The sequence below is a fragment of the Neofelis nebulosa genome, chromosome 12 (genome assembly GCF_028018385.1).
Source record: "Neofelis nebulosa isolate mNeoNeb1 chromosome 12, mNeoNeb1.pri, whole genome shotgun sequence".
Classification (NCBI taxonomy): domain Eukaryota; kingdom Metazoa; phylum Chordata; class Mammalia; order Carnivora; family Felidae; genus Neofelis; species Neofelis nebulosa.
In genome coordinates, this window is record NC_080793.1 from 21,657,180 (window position 1) to 21,677,286 (window position 20,107).

Sequence of the window (20,107 nt, forward strand, 5' to 3'; positions counted from 1 at the left end):
CACAAAACACCCCATCTAATTGTACCATCTCTCTCCATCCTTTCTTCTCCAACCTATCCCAACATATTTCATCATCGTAGCAGAGTCATTTAATCATCCTACTTTGTCACCATCGTTCTTGCTCTTGAGTCCCATTCTCTATGAATCAGTTTATCAAGACATTTGCCTAAACAACAGACAGTTCTCTGAGTGAAAAGAACCCTGTGTAAACAATTAAAGTGTTTTTTTCTTCATTTGATAAAGAACTGCTGGGTTCAACCAATCAATGATTATCCCTGCAGACCGTTCATTCATGGAAACAGACACTGTTTTATACTGGGTTCCCTCAGGACAGACTCTGAAACAGAATATGTAGAAGGTCCGTCAAGGAGTGTTCTTGGAGGTACCCCTGTGAGGAAATCAGGAAGGCAGGATTGGGCAGAAGCAGAGAGATTGCAGTAGGATTGCAACGGACACCATAGCTCTGGAGCTGTGCTTCCTGGGAATGACATGGAAATTCAGGCAAAATGGTTCATTGTGCCGAGTGTGATTATGTGATTACTAGGGAGAAATACAGCTGTGGGCCGGCAATATTGCCCAGCAGCCAATATTAGATGCATTTGCCCTGAAGAGGGGATCTGAGTAAATTCTACAATATCCACTGAAGCTCATGCTTTGCCTCTCAGATGCATCTGGGAATGACTTCTCCACAATTCTGGTTGGCTTGGTTTGCTGGGAAACTTACAAAACAAGGGCTGGTGAGAAAAACTATAGACCCCCCTCCCCCCCCCCCCCACACACACACTGCCACAGCTAAATTGAGGGTATAAATGATACTCATCATCCCCTCTCCACCTCCCATTACATATTCCCCTCAGCCCCCGCTGATCTGCGTACCTTACCTGGAGAGATGACCAAGACCATCATCCCTAAGGTGGCTGTGCCTAAATCTACCGTCTTTCCCAGGCTTTGGCTACTACCCTTGTCCACTTACCATTAAAACTGGCCCTTCATGGATCTTTCGAGCACTAAACATATCCTTCCCTGCCCCACTGAGTAGCAGCAGCACTAATTACTCCTGAATTTCCTTTCTTGCCTGCTATTCTCTTGACACACGAGGCTAGAAGTGCCTGAGCAAGAGCCATAGCTTAAAGTTCGATGGCATTCTTACTGTGTTTCCTGATGGAAGCGGTCCCTTCCAGACCCGCAAAGTGAAAGCTACAGGGACGGGAAGCACAAATTCCCCCAAGGGGGTCACTTGGAGTGATGGTAAGTGGAGCCATTTCTACTTCCATCTTTTGGTTTCCGGAGCTATACATTCTGCCTTCCGGGAACAGGGAACAGCACCTTCTAATGGTCACTGATTTAGGATGTCCTGGATATGGTACCTCATCCTGATAGGATGTTAACTCTAAACTGAGATCTTGGCTGGTCTTACAAAGACCATTCTACCGCTCTACCAGGCTGGTGACCTCTCGGTGATGAAATATGTGACAGAACTAGCGGATCCCACGACCGTGCACCAGCTACCATGTTTCTTTTGCTGCAAAGTAGGACGCTTTGATCACTTGCTGAAACCAGTCCATAAGGTCTCAGGGGGTGGTGCTGGCTGAGACCCCACATCAGGGAAGATAGACCCATATAAAGAATATGTATTGATCCTGGTCAAGGCGATAGCTGCCCCTTCTAGTGCACAAGGGACATATTACAGTCAAGTTGCCGTCAAGTGGCTGGTTAGTTTCCGTGGGGATGATGCTCTGTCAGGGGCTCAGTGCTGGTCTCTGCTTCCAACAGGCCGGAATTTCAGCAGACGCAACATTCCTACCTTGGCAAACTTACACAACCAGCTATACCTCCCAGAAATTTTCTGTTGGGAGGACTTCCTGCTCTCTAGCAGCACCACTCCTGAGAAAGGCGCTGGTACAGCAGCAGACCCTCGGCTTGCGTGGGCTTATTAAACGGACACATTTGTGAACCGACCTCAACTTTCTTTGCCCCTCCATCAGCTGTCCTAAGAAATCCCTCAGGCAGCTAGTGCTGAGAGAGAGGCACTGGATGACATGGGATCTGGGCCACCTGTTCGTGCAGCGAGCTCGCCGTCCTCTGGCCCTCCTTATGCCCCATCCCAGTGTACCCCCTTCATCTTATGACAGGTGGCTCTAGGCCCACCCAACCTCACAGTTCGCTAGTCTATAGATGGCATAGCCTTTCTCCAGTAAGTGCAATATCCACTACGTTCTCCTTCATGGAATTTGGAATTCGAGTAGGTTAACAGAGTTTTAATCATATTGCTCTCTCTGGCCTGGGTTACATTTTAATCCCAGAGGCCAGAAATATTCTTCCTCAGGGGCGCCTGGGTGGCTTAGCGGGTTAAGCGTGCGACTTCGGCTCAGGTCATGATCTATTTGTGAGTTCGAGCCCCACGTCGGGCTCTGTGCTGACAGCTCAGAGCCTGGAGCCTGCTTCAGATTCTGTGTCTCCCTCTCTCTCTGCCCTTCCCTGACTCGAGCTCTGTCTCTCAAAAATAAATAAGCATTAGGGGTGCCTGGGTGGCTCAGTGGGTTAAGTGTCCGACTTTGGCTCGGGTCATGATCTCACAGTTTGTGGGCTCAAGCCCCACGTCAGGCTCTGTGCTGACAGCTTGCTCGGGGCCTGGAGGCTGCTCCGGATTCTGTCTCCCTTTCTCTCTGCCCCTCCCCGGCTCACACCCTGTCTCTGTCTCTCTCAAAAATAAACAAACATTTAAAAATAAATAAATAAGTAAACATTAAACGTGTTTAAAAAATATTCTTTTTTCGGTCATTGATAGATAGTTGGTCACTGCATATTTTATCTTTATCACTACTATTACGCCTCTAAGCTTCTCCCCACTAGTCAAAAGAGCCAAATTTCCTAACCCTGTGGTAAGGAATCTTCACCAGAATGTCTTTGCCCCTCCTGTGGACTTCAGAGCCAAGCTTTAAGTAAGTTCTGTAAATTCTCATGGGAAAAGCCTTCCAGGCACAATGGTGTTGAGCTTTCCTTAAATACATTTTATTCTATGTATTTTATATTAATTTTCCTGTGAGCTGGCCGAATTATTGGGTTCTTTATGTACACTCTTTCTGAGTGATCACATTTATTCCCATGGCTTCTACTACCAATATGCCATGTCTTAGATCAATCACCATTACCATCCCAGGATCTAAAAGTATGCTAGCTATAACTCCGTTATTCATGACCCATCGTTTTTATTAAATCACAAATCTGATAGGCTAAGAGTGCTATGCTGTTTATTTTGCACACGGCACTACTTATGAGGCTGAACACTTGTTCAAGGTGAAAATTACTTTTTCCTATTTGAATCGACTCTTCTGGTCACTGTAGTGGAATCTGTGGCACTCTCCCCAGCTCACTCTTCCGGGACTGACACATTAAGCCCCTCAGATGCTAAGAGGGTTCATGGCTGTCAGCGGTCAGCTGAGTCCCCTCTGGGAACAGATTTCAGCTGAGGAGAGAGCTGCTTCGCCGGAAGTCACACCCCCTTCTCCAGGACAGTCTGAACCCAGTGGCTGATCAAGTTGTGGGGAGGGAGACATAAACTTAACAGAAGACCACAGGGCAGGGGAAGAAAAAAAAAGGTTAGAGAGGGAGGGAGCCACAACATAAGAGACTCCTAAAAACTGAGAACAAACTGAGGGTTTATGGGGGGTGGGAGGGAGGGGAGGGTGGGTGATGGGTATTGAGGAGGGCACCTGTTGGGATGAGCACTGGGTGTTGTATGGAAACCAATTTGACAATAAATTTCATTAAAAAAAAAAAAAAGGCTTAGCAGCCTTGCCTCAAGCTGGGCCAGCTCTGAAGGATCATCCCACCTCCCCATAAGGTCAGCTAAGGCCTTATTGCAACTGCATTGCAGTTCACCTCCACCCTCTGACTGACGGCCCTTCTCCCTCTCCCTCATGGTGATGGTCCCCGCAGCACTCTATGATAAACCTCCCGCACACAAATTGCTATCTCAGAGTCCGCTCCATAGGGAACCCAATGTATGTGCCCATTTTTAAAACCTGAGAATGTTTGTCTTATTGTTAAAAAAAATTTTTTTAATGTTTATTCCTTTTTTGAGAGACAGAGACAGAGCATGAGTGGGGGAGGGGCAGAGAGAGAAAGGGAGACACAGAATCCGAAGCAGGCTCCAGGCTTTGAGCTGTCAGCACAGAGCCTGATGCAGGGCTTGAACTCATGAACCGTGAGATCATGACCTGAGCGGAAGTCGGATGCTCAACGAACTGAGCCACCCAGGTGCCTCCTCTCTTATCCTTTATTATGGGACTGTCCTCACCTTCCTTCCCCATCTTGCTCTTCTGAGCTAAGATATGATATGGAAGAGATTGTTGACCCAAATTGGGGTCACTTGCCAACTCCTGAACTGGGGCTCCAGTCTCTGATCCTTTCTCTAAAATGGGTGCTCTGGTGTCTTGGTCCTCAGAGGTGGTAAGGTGGTGAGAAATTGAGCCCTGTCTACCTACCTCTAAAGAAAAACTGAGGCCTCAGCTAAAAAAGGTTGAGGTCCAAAGATACCGAAATAGGGCAGTATAAGCCTGGGGTTTTGGAAAAAGAAGGACTATGTGTTGACAGGGAATTGGGAGAGAGTTCTCACACTGAGGGAAGTGAGCCAGTAGAAAGGAACTCCTGTGTGTCCTCTGAGCCCAAACCCCATGAAAAGTCTAGGCTTACACTTGTTGGTCTCCTATATGACAAGGGGACAGAGGCAGGAATCTCTGATTTCAGAAAACAATTAGAGCAGGTCTCCTATTCTCGGTGAAATGTGGTAAATTTGAGAAAAGTTGCCTCACGTGATATTTTCCTAAGACATGTTCAGTGAAAAAGTATTTATCTCTGAGTAGCTTAAAAGCTCAAAACTGCCCAGAACACAAGATGTTCTCCCCTAGGGTGCCTTCTTCCCACATAATACCTCATGTACATGTGGCCCATAGTACCTTCTTCCCTGTGGCCTCCAGTGCCTCCAGTCCTTCCTCTTTACTGTAGAATCCTGATCCGTTGCTTGATCCCTCACCATCCTAATTCTTCAACGGGCTCCTTTCCAGTGGCTCTCTTCCCTCTGTCCCAAATCCTCCCCAATAACCACGCTTGAAGGCCAACATCATGTTGCAGAATTCCACAAGGCACCGCTGACACCAAGGTCTATGTGAATGGCACCTCCTGGAGCTGAGGAGGGCACACGATGGGACGCGTCAACTGATGGATGGGGAAGGGAGCTCCCTCTGCTCACTAGGTGGCACTCAGGCAGTTTTCAACTGCACGATGTGACGATGGTTCAGGGATTGACTAAACCGATTTGGTGAGTTTATTACCATTTTTTAAGTCAAGTAACCCTCTATTACAAGGGTCCTGGGATTATAGACTAAGATTCTTTATTTTATTTTTATTATTATTATTATATTTTTTTATTTGAGGGAGAGGGAGCACAAGCGGGGGACAGGGGCAGAGGAAGAGAGAGAGAATTCCAAGCAGGCTCCACGCTCAGCGCAGAGCCTGATGTGGGGCTCGATTCCACAATCTTGAGATCATGACCTGAGAGGAAATAAAGAGTCAGACGCTCAACTGACCGAGCCACCCAGGCATCCCTAGACTCAGAGTCTTTAAAAAAGTTTTGAGTTTGCATATCCTCAGCTTTAAACATCTCTAGTAGAAGCAGTATAATTCCTACTAAAACAGCTTATCTGCTGTTCAGTCATTTGCCTGTACATTCATTCAAGAAGCATTTACTGAGCACCTACTATGTATCAGGCACTGTGCTCTATAATGAGGATTCAGGTGAGGATAAAAAGAAAAAAAGCATGATGTCTACACTTATGAACCTTGCAGGCATTAATCAAAAATTCATACAAATACCATTAAACTGTAACGGTGGAAAGAACTGCAGATGAGAGGTACATGATGCTACGAGAACACTTAATTGCTCAAGACATGAAGTCCAAGGAAGGCTTCCTTGAGAATGGATGACTGAGTTAACATCTGAAGGGAGAGTAGGTGTTGATGAGATAAAATGGAAGTGGAATGTCCTGAGCAGAGATAAAAGCGTGAGGGGAGTTTGAGGAAGCAAATGATGAAGACCGGTGTGGGTGGACCACTGTGAGCAAAAGAGTGTTGAGTGGGGGTGAGGGCAGACAGGAGCAGTAGGGAGAGCCAGACCCAATAAGCCTTCCAGGCCATGACACAGACTGTGGTCTTTATTCCGAGAATAATTGGAAACCACTGAAAGGTAATAAGTAGGAAAATGATTTGATCATGTTTGCACTTTACAAAAAGAACTTTGGCTGCAGCATGGCTAAGATAGTGGAGGGGCCTTACTGATGTGGCAAATAACTTATAAGATTATTGTAGTAGATTGGGAGAGAGAAGTTGGTGGCTTGGACCGAGGTAGGTGTTTGCAAGGAATTCTTGCCTTAGAGCAAAGCAAAACTTACCTCTAGTGGCCCCGGCAATTTCTTCTGGGATCACAAAGAACAAGTCAACTCCCCATCAACATGGCGGTCCTTTAAGTAGATTAAGGAATGTCCCACCTCCTTTTCACTTGAGCTCATTGAGGGATTTGGTCTTTTTTGGCCAACTGAGACTGTTCCATCTTGCCCTCGTCACTTAGTCCTCCTTTCTTCCTGTTTAAGAAAGTATGATTCTTCTTACAGGTCCTCAAATGTACTAAATATTAACTCACTGCCTTCACCGCCCCTTTTGGAACAATCTTAGTCGGCCAATAAAGACCAAATCCCTCAATGGGCCCAAGCTTCTGGAAGATTAATATGAACGCAAAAGATGGCATTGAGATGGTGCCCTGATTACAGTACGAAGACAAACAAGAAAGGGTTAAACCTACAACCTGGCAGCTAGAAAACCAGAAATGAACACCCTAGTCTCCATCAGGCTGACAATAACAAAAATCAACAGTTATTGAGACTATTTTAAACATATTACATACTTTAACTCACTTTGTCCTCACGACAACCCTTAGGGTAGGTCCTAACATTGTTCCCATTCTACTAATGAGGAAAAAAGATAGGGGAGACTAAAATCACACGGCCGGTAGGCATCAGAGCCAGGACGCAAAGACTAGCCTGACTTCAAGGGCCTGTGCTCTGAGCAACCACACTACCCTGCCTTCCTGGACAAGGAAAATTATCTTCAAACTTGAGAGGGAAAAATAAATATGATGAAAAGGAATTAACCCAAAATGGCTTAGAGAAGAAGATAACCAAAGAATTCAGAATCACTTGATTAAATTCCAGTGTAACACCCAAATGAAAAATATTTTAAGACAACAAACGAAGAGCCATATATCAATCCAAAATAAGTCGCTCATCTTTAAGAAATATTGGAAGATGACTGGAGATGCTCAACAAATTAAAAAGACAAATTTCCAAAACAGAGAAAGGATCGCTTTTAAGGAACTGACTTCCTTTATATTTCTCTCCATCTTACCTAGCTTACCTCACTTCCCTACTAGTATCTTTTATCATTGTCCGGGAAGTACCAAATAGCTTTAGAAAAGGCTCTGAAATTCTGGCTCTTTTAACCAGTTACCCACTCATTTTTCACAAATATTTCTTGAAAATCTGCTCCAAGCCACACAGACTGCTTGGTGCTGGAGAGTTGAAACAGGGTTCCTATCCTCAAGCAACTTTCTAGTGAGTCATATCATTACTGATACAGTAATTACAAAAATGGGGGCATAATTATCAACTGAGTCATAAACCGAATGTGCTATAGTTATTTAAGAAATTGGTCCCAGAGAAGTTTCTGGTTTTTTAGTGAAAAGCCAGACTGCAAATGGCTCTTCTATTATATTATTTTAATGAAATGTACACAATGGAAATCCATATTTAAAATCTTCCAATGCCATTAAAAGTTGGAGCGTAGTCTTACAGGAAGATTATGCCTAAAATTAGAATAAAAATTAAGGTTCTAAAATTATACTACACAAATCATTGAAACATCGTTAAAAACCTTAATTTAAAAACTGAAAGTGAAGAATGTGCTTTATAAGTCAGTTTTAAGACTTACTGAGATATACTTCATATGCCATAAAAGTCATTCTCTTTAATGGTACAATGTAGTGGATTTTAGTACATTCACAAGGTTCTGCAGCCACTGCCACAAATTCAGCACCCTTTCTATTGCCACCTCCCTACAGGCCCCGGTGACCACAGATCTATTTTCTGTCTCTATGGATTTGCCTAACCTGGATATTGCATATAAATGAAATCACAGAATGTGAGGCCTTTTCCGTCCGACTTCTTTCACTCAGAATACGTTCAAGGTTCATCCATGTTATAGCATGTACGTGCACTTCATTGCTTTTTATGATGGCATAATATCCTATTGTAGGGACATGTCACATTTTATCTGTTCATCAGTCGATGGAAATTTGGGTTGTTCGCACTTTTTGGCTATTATACATAATGCTGCTACGAACTTTTATGTTCAAGTTTTTGTGTGGACATATGCTTTCTATTTTCTGGGGCATATACCTAGGAGTAGAACTGCTGGATCACATGCTGAGTCTATGTCTAGCCTTTTGAGGATTTGCCAGAATGTTTCCCAAAGTGGCTACACCATTTTCCACTCCACCAGCAGTATGCAAGGCAACATTTATTATTGTCTTTCTTTTTCTTATTATAGCCATCCTAGGGGGTGTGAAGTGATATCTCATGTAGTTTTAATTTGCATTTCCCTGATGGCTAATGATGTTGAGCATATTTTCATGTGCTGATTGGTCATTTGTATATGTGCTCTGGAGAAGCATCTATGGGTATCCTTTGCCTATATATATATATATATATTTTTTTTTTTTTTGAGAGAGAGAGAGAGAAAGCACACATGAGTGAGGGTTAGAATCAGAGAGAGAGAAAGAGAAGGAAAGAAAGAAAGAAACAAAGAAGAAAGAGAGAAAGAAAGAAGGAAAGAAAGAAGGAAAGAGAAAGAAAGAAAGAAGGAAAGAAAGAAAAAGAAGAAAGAAAAAGAAAGAAACAAGGAAAGAAAGAGAAAGAAACAAACAAAGAAAGAAACAAAGAAATAAAGAAACAAAGAAGGAAAGAAAGAGAAAGAGAGAGAGAGAGAAGTGGGGCTTACCTGAAGTGGGGCTCAAGCTCACCCGATGTGGGACTCAAACTCATGAAGCATAAGATTGTTACCTGAGCTGAAGTCAGATGCTTAACACCTGAACCACCCACGTGCCCATCCTTTGCCAATTTTTAAACTGGGTCATCTATCCTTTTATTATTGAGTTGTAGGCATTCTTTATATATCCTAGATACAAGTCCTTTATTATATATATGATTTGTAAACATTTTCTCTCATTCTGTGGGTTTTTAATTTTCTTGAAGGTGTTCTTCAGAACACAAAAGTTTCTGATCTGGATGAAATCCAATTGGCCAGTGAGTTTTGAGCATAAGTGGTGGATGGATGTCACTTCCTGGGCCAACTATTTAATTGCCAATGTGAGTATCTCTAGAACTCTCTTTAAATGGTGACCAGAAGTGTTTTAGTTGGTGGTGGTCCTGAAGGATTACAGTGAGCAGAGCCCTCCTGCTAACCCATGGTAATAGAAATGTAGCCTGAAAGAGAAATAAATCTTTGTCATTTTAAGTCACTGAGATTTGGAAATTATTTGTTACCACAGCATAACCAAGCCTATCATGACTGATACACATGTCTTTTGTAATTCATTAGTTATCAGAATATTAGCTCTATGAACTATCGAGTACTTTATATTTCTTTCCATATTCAATCAAGAATTTCATATAGTCATTTCATGATATGGGAAAATGCCCTTGATATATTAAGTGAGAATACAAACTTTCAAATTTAAACTTTTTACAAGTTTATTTATTTTTGAGAGAGCGAGAGAGCGAGAGAGAAAGAGAGCATGAGCAGGGGAGGGGCAGAGAGAGAGAGAGAGAGAGAGAGAGAGGAAGAGAGAGAGAGAATTCCAAGCAGACTCTATGCTGTCAGCACTGAGCCCGATGTGGGGCTCGAACTCATGAACCATGAGATCATGACCTGAGCCGAAGTCAAGAGTCAGACCTTTGACTGAGCCACCCAAGCACCCCAAAAACTTTTAAATTTAAAAACAAAGTGCTAGAGTGTTGACAGTGGTCATGCCTCTCTGTTGGATTGGATTTTTATTTTTTCTTCAGAGCTTGTCTATATGTTGACATTTATTTTTATAATTTTATATTCAATATTCACCTATTTAAAACATACATCTACCTTAGAAATGGCATTTATATGTTTATTATTAGAAGAAAATCTAGGGGTGTTAGGGTGGCTCAATTGGTTGAACATGAGACTCTTGATTTCAGCTCAGGTCATGATCCCAGGGTTAAGGGTTCGAGCCTCATGTAAGGCTCCTTGCTGAGAACTTAAGGTTCTCTCTCTCTCTCTCTCTCTCTCTCTCCCTCTACCCCTGGCTTGTGTGCTCTCTCTCTCTCTTCTAAGGAAGAAGAAGAAGAAGAGGGGTCCCTGGGTGGCTCAGTCACTTAGACTTCAGCTCAGGTCATGACATCCCAGTTCGTGAGTTCGAGCCCCATGTCGGGCTCTGTGCTGACAGCTCAGAGCCTGGAGCCTGCTTCAGATTCTGTGTCTCCCTCTCTGTGCCCCTCCCTGCCTTACACTCTGTCTCTCTCAAAAATAAATAAGCATTAAAAAAATGTTTTTAGGGACACTTAGGTGGCTCAGTGGGTTAAGCGTCCGACTTCAGTTCAGGTCATGATCTCACAGTTCATGGGTTTGAGCCCCGCATCGGGCTCTGTGCTGACAGCTCAGAGCCTGGAGCCTGCTTCGGGTTCTCTGTGCCCCTCCTTCACTCGCACTCTGTGTCTCTCTCTCTCTCAAAAATAAATAAATGTTAAAAAAATTAAAAATGTTTTTAATAAAAAGAAGAAGAAAATTGAGCATGAAAGATGTCAACCATTCTGTATATTTTTATCTCGCCATCTAACATTTATAGAAGATTATGACAAGAATTGTTACCTCATATCAACAGAATACATCTCCTACACATTTAAGTGATCAGCCAGAGGACACAATTTTACATGCACTGAGTACCAGTGCAATGGATCACACTAATTTCATATTTTTCATTTAATGTTCTGGAATCAGGAGTTACGTAACATAATCACAAATATAGGTTTATGTCAAATGAGCTGCAGATTATCTTTATTATATGAAAGCCTGTCCAAGATATAATATGGCTTTTATCTCAAGATGATGAGTGGATATACGCATTACCCCTTCTTCCACTCAAAATATTATTGAATGCAGAGGGAATATAAGCATAAATAAGAATAGCTCCATTGAGTCAAAAACAAACAGGATAGAGGCCATCAGTGACCCAGGATGATCAAGGAACATCTGGGAAATGCTGAGCAGATAGAATCCGATTGAAGGCAAAACCCATGGAGCAGAGAAGTCCCCAAAAGCAAACCAGTCGAAAGAGGAGAGAGAGAGAGCGCCGTTCTGCCCCTTTATTAAAGGGAAGTCATGTGACAAACTCCCACTGCAATGACTCAACCCAAATGTTCCACACACTGACCTGACTTCTGGAAGGGGAAGCAGAGGCATATTATTTTCTTCTTGGCCCTTCTGTGATTCTGCAGGTTTCACAATATCCACATGTGGGAAATCCCCTTAGCTGTTCCATTTCTTCCTCAGCCTTTTACACCAGGTTTGTGTGTCCCTGACACTTTCACTCCCTGAAACCAGAAAGTGACTATGTGCCTAATCAGCTACAGAGCTGTTTCCAGGACAGTGTGATGGCCATGCTTCTCCACGATCTACTTTTTCTATTTCACAAAGCGAGATCTGACTGAGAAAATAATAGTTCAGGCAAGCAGATACTGAGTCAGGGTGACTCATATGCACACATATTTCAGTTTTAAAATAGAAGGAATGCTGCCCTTTTTTTCTTGCTTTCTGTCTTCCCTAAATAACACGACATGGTTTTTGAGACAGGGCTTAGGTACTTAGGAACGGAAACTCTATTCTCATTTCTTAAATTTTTTTTTTTTAACATTGTGAGCATTTTTCACTTTGAGGTAGCTGATCACGTGTTGGGTGAGGAGTAGAGCTCAGAGCCCCACTCCCTAAATTAGGGAAGTTCAAGTCTCCATCAGCACCTGACAGGTGGGATCTTTCATCCTAGAGAATCCCTGTGGTGAAGCTCCTGAGGGGATAGAGGTTGGGGGGGGAGGGTGGTTAGGGTGGTTAAGCTGAGCTGAGAAGCACAAATGTGTGTGTGTGTGTGTGAAGAGTTGTTATATCCCGACCAAAGAGGATCAGCCAGAGCTGGTTAGCTGAGGTGAATGTGATCCCAAAGGCTCCTTTGCCAGAAAGGTTTCTTGGTGTATATATGAGGAGCCGCCAGGAGCTAACAAGACAGGAAATATGGAAATGCGGGCTGTAGCTCCTGGCTGTACATCCGGCCCCACTGCAAAGCTTTCAATAAATCGGGGCTTGGAGAAATTTAGCAGAATTCGGAGTTGGCCTTTGTAGATTTTACTGAGCAGTGACAATCTGTCCAAAGTGAGTACTGATGAGGCTAAGAGTCTCATCCCAAAGGATGTTAAACTTAGCCCCATGGCCACATGCTACTCTGCTGCAAATCCATGCTAAGATGCCGGAGGGTTAAGTTTAGTGTTATCCACCATCACTGCTGGAGACAGGGAGAGTAATGCTATGGAAGGTCTGAGTCACAGAACTTAAAGACTAGTCCTTACTAACGAGGACTTGGGGCCTCAGCTTTTTCAGGAGGCTGGTCTAAATAATAACTAACATTTCGCCTTCCTGTCTCTAAAAGTCTAAACCCATGGGTTCCCCAGATAACATCAACGGAGTATATTTATTCACTTATTTGACAAACACGAATTGCATGCTGCTAGGTGCCAGATGATGTGTTTTCGCTTTGATGGCAACAAGAACGTGGTCCCAGCCCTCGTTGATTCTACAGTCCAATGGCACCAAATATATGAATCAAATTTATCACCAGAGCCACTGTAAAAACTGCAACTGTGACAAGAAAAGGAGTTATATAGTACCAAGGACCCCTATAATGGGGGCAGGGGAACAATGACTTATCTAGAAAAGTCAGCAAATGCTTTCCTGAGGAAGTGGGACTGGAGCTGAGGCCCAAACGATAAGTAGATGGTAGCTAGGCAAAACACAGGACATTAGCCTGTTCTAGATAGAAGTAACAGCATGTGCAAAGGCCTGTGGTAGGAAGAGCAAAGAACACTTGGGAAGCCAATATGGCTGGAGTAAAGACAATAAGAAGGGAACATGGTACAAGATGAAGGGGGAAAAGTAAGTAATGAGCAGACGATGCAAGGCTGGCAGGCCACTGGTATGGGGACTCAGCTTTAGAACAGAATGTGTATTGTGTAGAGATAAATCTGGTTTCAGTCCTGGAGAGGAATGAAAATGGATACAGATAAACCAATTAGTAGTTTATTGTGTTGGGCCAAGCAGGAGATGACAACTCAAAGTAGGGTGCTGTGCTAAAAACAGAAAGAAGTGGCTAGAATCTAGAGATATTTAGGAGGTTAAATCAATATGCTTTTGTAAGGGATTGTGTCAAGAAGGCTAGAGAAAGATATCAAGTGTATCTTTCATCTTCTAGCTTATACATCTGGATGAATGACAGTGCTGTCACAGTGATAGGGAATGCTGTAATGGGGGTGAGTTTGGTCTTATGTTGAGAAGACATCCAGCAGGTAGTTCATGGGTCTCTCTTGGAGACAACTTAAGTCATCACATACACACGGTAGTTAAAGCTACATGTGTGGATGAGATTATTTAGAGGAGAGACTAAGGAGAAAGCCTATGAAAGGAGCCTGAGGAATTCTAACTTGAAAGACTGATTAGAGTTTGAGGAATCTCCAAAAGTGAAAGAGAAGAGTGGTCATAGAGATAAGCCAGGAGGGTGTGGTGTCACCTAAACAAGAGAATAAACTCAAAGGTCTAGGAAAGAGGTCAAAATGCTCAAAGTTTGCTCAGAGTCCAGTAGGGTGATGTGGGATCACTGGTGACCTCAGAAAACCTGTTTTCTGACACGAAAGAGCTGGAAGTAAAGTAGAATATGGTAGAAGGGCTTGAAAGCTTGAGAAGAACGGCTAAAGTCTGAACGTGTGATTTTGGAGAATGAAAGACTGAGGGTTGGCTGGAGAAACAAGGCAGGACTGTGGACTGTGAAACAGTTGGACTGTCATTGGAGTTAGTGAAGGTATCATTCAAATCTGCCCTACGGTGACACTTCCCCCAACAGTCCTCAGTTACTTGAATGCCAGCGGGTCATTGGGTTCATCAAGGGGTTGATGTGAGTTGAAAAGACAGAAGCACCAGAGAGTTTGATCTATTTTAGAGGGTGTTGTTGAAATAATGTTCCAAGAAATCAAAGATAAATAGTAGAGGAAGGGAAGAGAAGGAAAAGGCTATGGTTTGGAAAATCATACATTAGTATAGGGTTATGTGGCTCCTGATTGGACCATACAATCACGGACGTGAAAGCAGTTGAACAAGCAACACAGAAGAAGAGGCTGTAGTCAGAGTGGGATCTTCGCATGGATGGTTTTGGAGGTGACACAGCTATAGCTGATGAACAGATCCAGAATCCAAGGGGGTCTGTGACTCACGAAGGGGTAAGTTCATGAGAGATGAGAGGCCATGGGTTTGACTCCATCAAATCTCTGCCATTTGCAATTGATAGAAAACCAGAATCGAACTGGCAATTACGAAAGAGAATGCAGAAGCTTTTGTTACTAGAAGGGAGAGGGAGTGGTTTAGCCTCAGGCATAGCTCGATGTGCTCTCCTCAGGCTCTCCTCTGTACAGGTTCCCATCTCTGGCGAGCTCCTCTCTCCGGTGGCAGCAAAACAGCTGCCAGCACCAGGCTTTTACCCTCACCAGTCTGAGACCAGAGGAGAATAATCCTCTCTTCCCTAACTATTTAAGCCAAAGTCCTGGGCCTCAGTCTTATTGGTCTGAATCTGGGTCACATTTCCTTCTCTAAACCAATCACTGTGATCCCAAGACACTCACTGTGATGGGCCGGAGCTGAGTGTTGTCACCAGAGTAAGGGTCAATGTATCCTGACCGGCAAAACCAGCAGATGTCTTTCTTCTTCTGCAGTGTTGAGCAGGTTGTTCAAGAAGCTATTCCGGTTGGAAGCATAGCCTGGGGTAGAGAGGAATCCTATAAAGCCAGAGTCTGTGATGAAAGAAGAGCCTGGTCTGGCCTGGCATCAGTGACTTCATGTGTGAAGCAGAACTGGAGTATTAGTACAAGTACCTTTTGATAACTCTACAGACTGAAACATCTTTGAGGACAGAGGATCTTGCATCCCTGGTACTTTCTAGGGGGCTTGATATTTAAAAAATGCTTGTATATGGATGGATGGATGGATGGATGGATGGATAGGTAGATGGGTGGGTGGATGGATGGATAATGAGTGAATGAGCAAATGAAGCACTGAGTTTGAAAACATCCTCAGCAGGAACAGGTTCACAGTATGTGATGGAAGTGTTCAACAAAGAAATTCATTTTTAAAACATCTCTCTTCTATTCAATTATGTCAGAGATGGAGCACCATGAAAATAACAGACTCCGAAGTCACACAAACCCAGGTGCGAATTCTGGCTCTGTATGAGCTTGTGCAAATGGCAAGCTCCCTCAGTCTCTGTTTTCTCACCTATAAAATTGGGCCGCCTCCAGCAGAAAGGCCGATGAGACAATCTCCCAAGAGGTGTCACTCATTATGTTGATACATTGATTACAGACGGGGCCCAGCTCTCAGCCTGACACTATAAAAAAAACTCCATTTCGTCAGCGCATGGAGAGGAAGCCATTTCCAGATAGAGGCCCACGTGAACCAACTTACAAAGGCGGATAGATGAACCAGAATGCCAACTTAATAATTTACCATAGGAAATTATTTGGAGTAACTATTCAAATCACTAGCACTTTCTCCCTGTGTGTGCAGCTATATTTGGGAAGTAAAAACCATGGCCAGAAGATTGCTCATGGTCATGCAAGGGGACTGAGGCTGCCTCTTGCTGGGGGTGATGGACTGGCCACTGGGAAACCCTTCAGAGACACGGCTTGGATGGTCACTGACAGGGCTTGTCTCTGCCTCCTAGGATGAGTTGGTACATCTTCCCTTGGTTCCATTACATTTTTGTGTCCGTGAGGGCATCTGATTTTCCTCATTTGCAATGTCTGGGGGAAAGACTGAACTCAGCCCCTGAAATATTAACAACAGAGAATAACACCTCAAGGGTGTCCCTGGTCCTCAAGATCTGGATCAATGGCCTAACTCCCCAAGTCCATAGCCTATTAAGTCCTAAGCCTTGTTCCAGATTCCAGCAAATCCCTGGGAGATCGATGCTCTTGTGGTGTCCTCCTCCTCCTCCTCCTGCTGCTCAGCATTGTGTCCGCCCAGACACCAACCACAGCTTTTTTACTCATTTCCACCAAAACACAGCACTCACTCCACCAAAACATTCCCGAGTAGACTTTTCTAAAGAACTGAGGGAGCAGGGAGCAGCCTCAGGAAGGGTTCACATACACACAAGAAGACAACGAACGATCTGCTTAAAACCCTTATTAGACATTTCTATTGTTCTAAAGTCCTTCTGACCACCCAGACATGGGGGATTGTCCTGGCCCATCCCACCAATGCCCCAGACTCACTTCCTCCCCACACCTCTTTTCCCTCGCCCCTCCCCCGCACCCCCCCAACCCCCCCCCCCCCCACTTCTCTCCCCGCCCCTCCCTCTGGAGAGCACCAGACGAGTCCCTGTCCTCAACTCACTCACAGAGCTTCTACCCCCTCTCAGGAGCCTCGTCCATAGCTGAAACCCAGGCCTGGGGATTTCACCTTCTAACCGATCTAAGGTGTTTTCCCAACAAACACCATTCCTTTCTAAAATGAATTTTGGAGCCATCCGTTAAGAAAACAGAAGTGTTTCCTAACTTGATTATAAAGTGCCTGGGATATACATTTGATGAATAAAGTTCCATCCACTCCTTTGTTCCTCTCCATTTATGTAATACACTGTTGATCAATAATAATTACATGATGACTAAGGCGTTTCTGCTCCTTTCCACATTCCTGTGCTGGTTGAGAGGGCACCCTCAAATAAATTCCCTAGTGCTTGTATTTTCCCAATAGCTATAGGCTTGCAAAGACTAGTGCCAAACACTGACTTCCCAACTTACTAGCTGTGTGGCCTTGTGCAAATTACTTAACCTCTCTGGCCCCAGTTTCTCCAACCATAAAATGAAGTGATAGGCTAGCTTATGGACTTCTTGGGAGGACTACATTCATTCATTCCTGTAAAGTGCTTAGAATACAGTAAGGGCTCAGTAAATATTAGTTGCTACTCTTTTTTTTTTTTTTAAGTCCCTTTCTCCTCAAATAGTGTGACTTTTGTACTTTAATAAAGTCAACCTTGAGCTAGAGACTAAAGTGGCAGGGTCAGGGTTCAACTTGGCTCAAGGGCCATACCCTGCTAATAGTCTAGGATGGCCAGGCACTAACTCAGCTGGAGCCTACAGTCAGAGATGGAGGGAGTAGTGGGACATGATGAAAATATAATCCAAACTAGAGTGGCCGAAACTGGCAGACATACAGACTGCCCCGGGGTCTAGTTCATTTCCGGGTCAGAGGATGAGGTCCGAGGTTGGAGGGTCCCGGGGCTGGCTAGCATCATGATGACCTGTCCTAGATCCCGGGGGACTCTCTCAGAGGCCCCTCAAATTTCCTTAGTTTCACAAGAGGATGAGAAGAATTGAGACAACATGGACCCTCCCAGGGGGGATAAAGTCTACCCTCTAGAGTCTACAACCCCAAGAGTAGACAGACTGCTTGATGAAATGGCCAAAGTGGCCCGTACAGTTCGGGTTGCCATTCTCATGGCCATATCTGACTGCTGAATACCATTTCCCCGTAACCTACCCATCCCCTGGAGCCTCTGCACCGCACAGGGACAGGCTGGCTTGAACTGGTTCGCTGCAGCCTCTGAAAAAACAGGGTTAGGAATGGAGTGGGAGAGCCAGGCATGGGCTGGGTGAAACCGGCACCTCCCAAGGTGGGCCTAGGCAAGGGGAGGAAGAAGGGAGTGAGAAAGCTTTGAGGGGGACTGCAGGGCACATCTTGATGGGAGATGGGTCTATTTGCAGAAGGCAGAGTTGTCTGGGTCGGACACAAAGGGCTGAGCAGTGACCGGGAGGGGAATAGAAGATTATAGCTCAGTTACAGGGCAAACATATCTGCACAAACTCATTTAGAGTTTAGTCCCTCCTTCCATGAATACATTATCAGTTTGACTTTATAAATGCTCCTTGCACACCTGAGTCTCCCTCGTGTGGCTTCAGGGTCCTGCTGGTCCATGCTGCCATGGCTGTGTCGGGGCCAAACAGACAAGGAGACAGGTTGTGTGTTTTGATGCTCCATCCCTGCAGCGACCCTGAAGAAGTGTCTTTCTTCTTGGGGCATTAAAAAAAATTTTTTTTAATGTTTATTTATTTTTGAGAGAGAGAGAGAGAGAGAAAGAGAGAACAATGGGGGAAGGGCAGAGAGAGGGAGACACAGAATCCAAAGCAGGCTCCAGGCTGTCAGCTCAGAGACTGACGTGGGGCTTGAACCCATGAGCCATAAGATCATGACCTGAGCTGACGTTGGACGCTTAACCGACTGAGCCACCCAGGCGCTCCCTTCTTGGTACATTTTTGCCCCTGCACCACCCATCAGCCTGATCCTTTTTGCAGAAGTGTGTACTTAAAGGAGGAAGCAAGGGAGCCAGAGTAGCAGAGGGCTAAGGCCAATCCAGGGCAGCGAGCCTGTGAAACGGAAGAGCAATTGCAAAGAAACAGAAAGGGTCCTGGGGATTTTATTCGGGAGCAGATGACTCTGGCAACTCTCTTCTTTCTGGTGGGACCTACCCCCTGCCAGAGAGTTTTGTCATCTGGAGGGACACCTAGGGCTGGCAGGACCTCTCTGTCTGTCCCTTGGCCCTGAGGTTTGAGGCTGGATCCTGCAGGCTGGGGCACATCCTAACTCCAGGCCCGCCAGTGCAGGCACTCGAAGCGGGACTGTTCTCCCAGAGGCCTTTGGCTTGGTCAGAGGGCTGAGCCTAGCTTCTCCTGAGGTTTTGTTTGTTTGGATTTTTTGTTTGTTTGCTTGCTTGCTTGCTTGCTTGCTTGTTAATTGTGGTAAGAACACTTAACACGAGAGTTTTAACAAACTTTTAAGTATATAACATATTGTACAATGTTGTACAGCAGACCTCTGGAGATTCTTTATTTGCTTAACAGAAACTTTATGCCATTGATTAGTGATTCCTCCACCTCTGAAACCACCATTCCACTCTTTGACTCTATGAATTTGACTATTTTAGATACCTCATGTAAGTGACATCATGCAGTATTTGTTTTTCTATGACTTGCTTATTTCACTTAGCATAATGTCCTCAAGTTTCACAAATGTCACCAATTGCACAATTTCCTTCTTTTTAAAGGCTGAATAGTATTCCATTGTATGCACACATATCACATTTTGTTTATCCATTCATCCATCGGTGGACATTCAGGTTATTTCCACATCTTGGCTATTGTGAACAATACTGCAATGAACACAGGAGTACGGACATCTCTTCGAGATCCTGAAAATAAACAAGTGGGACTCCATCAAACTAAAAACTTCTACACAGCAAAGGAAACATCAGAGTGAAACACAACCCACAAAATGGGAGAAAATATTGCACACTTTCCAACTGATAGAGGCTAATCTCCAGAATATATAGAGAACACCTACAATTTAATTGTAAGAACAAAAACAAAAACAAACTAATAGCCCAATTATTAATTGGGTTATTAGCCCATTGAAAATGAGTTAATGACCTGAATAGATATTTCTCCAAAGAAGACACACAGGTGGCCAACCAGCATGAAAACATACTCAACATCACTCATCATCAGAGAAATGCAAATCAAAACCACAACGAGAAATCGCTCACACCTGTCGGGATGGTTACCCTGTCATTAAAAAAAGAAAGAAGATAACAAGACAACAAGTA

The 20,107-nt window shown here is 44.2% G+C and overlaps 1 long non-coding RNA gene across 1 annotated transcript; it reads right to left on the bottom strand.

Moving 5' to 3' along the window:
- Nucleotides 1–5,440: 5,440 nt before the first annotated feature.
- Nucleotides 5,441–11,912, bottom strand: LOC131490839 (uncharacterized). The gene is made up of 3 exons (XR_009251237.1): nucleotides 11,573–11,912; nucleotides 6,450–6,638; nucleotides 5,441–5,553 (listed from the first exon to the last, which is right to left on the bottom strand). It is a non-coding gene; the product is annotated as an uncharacterized LOC131490839 (long non-coding RNA).
- Between the last annotated feature and the right edge of the window lie 8,195 nt (nucleotides 11,913–20,107).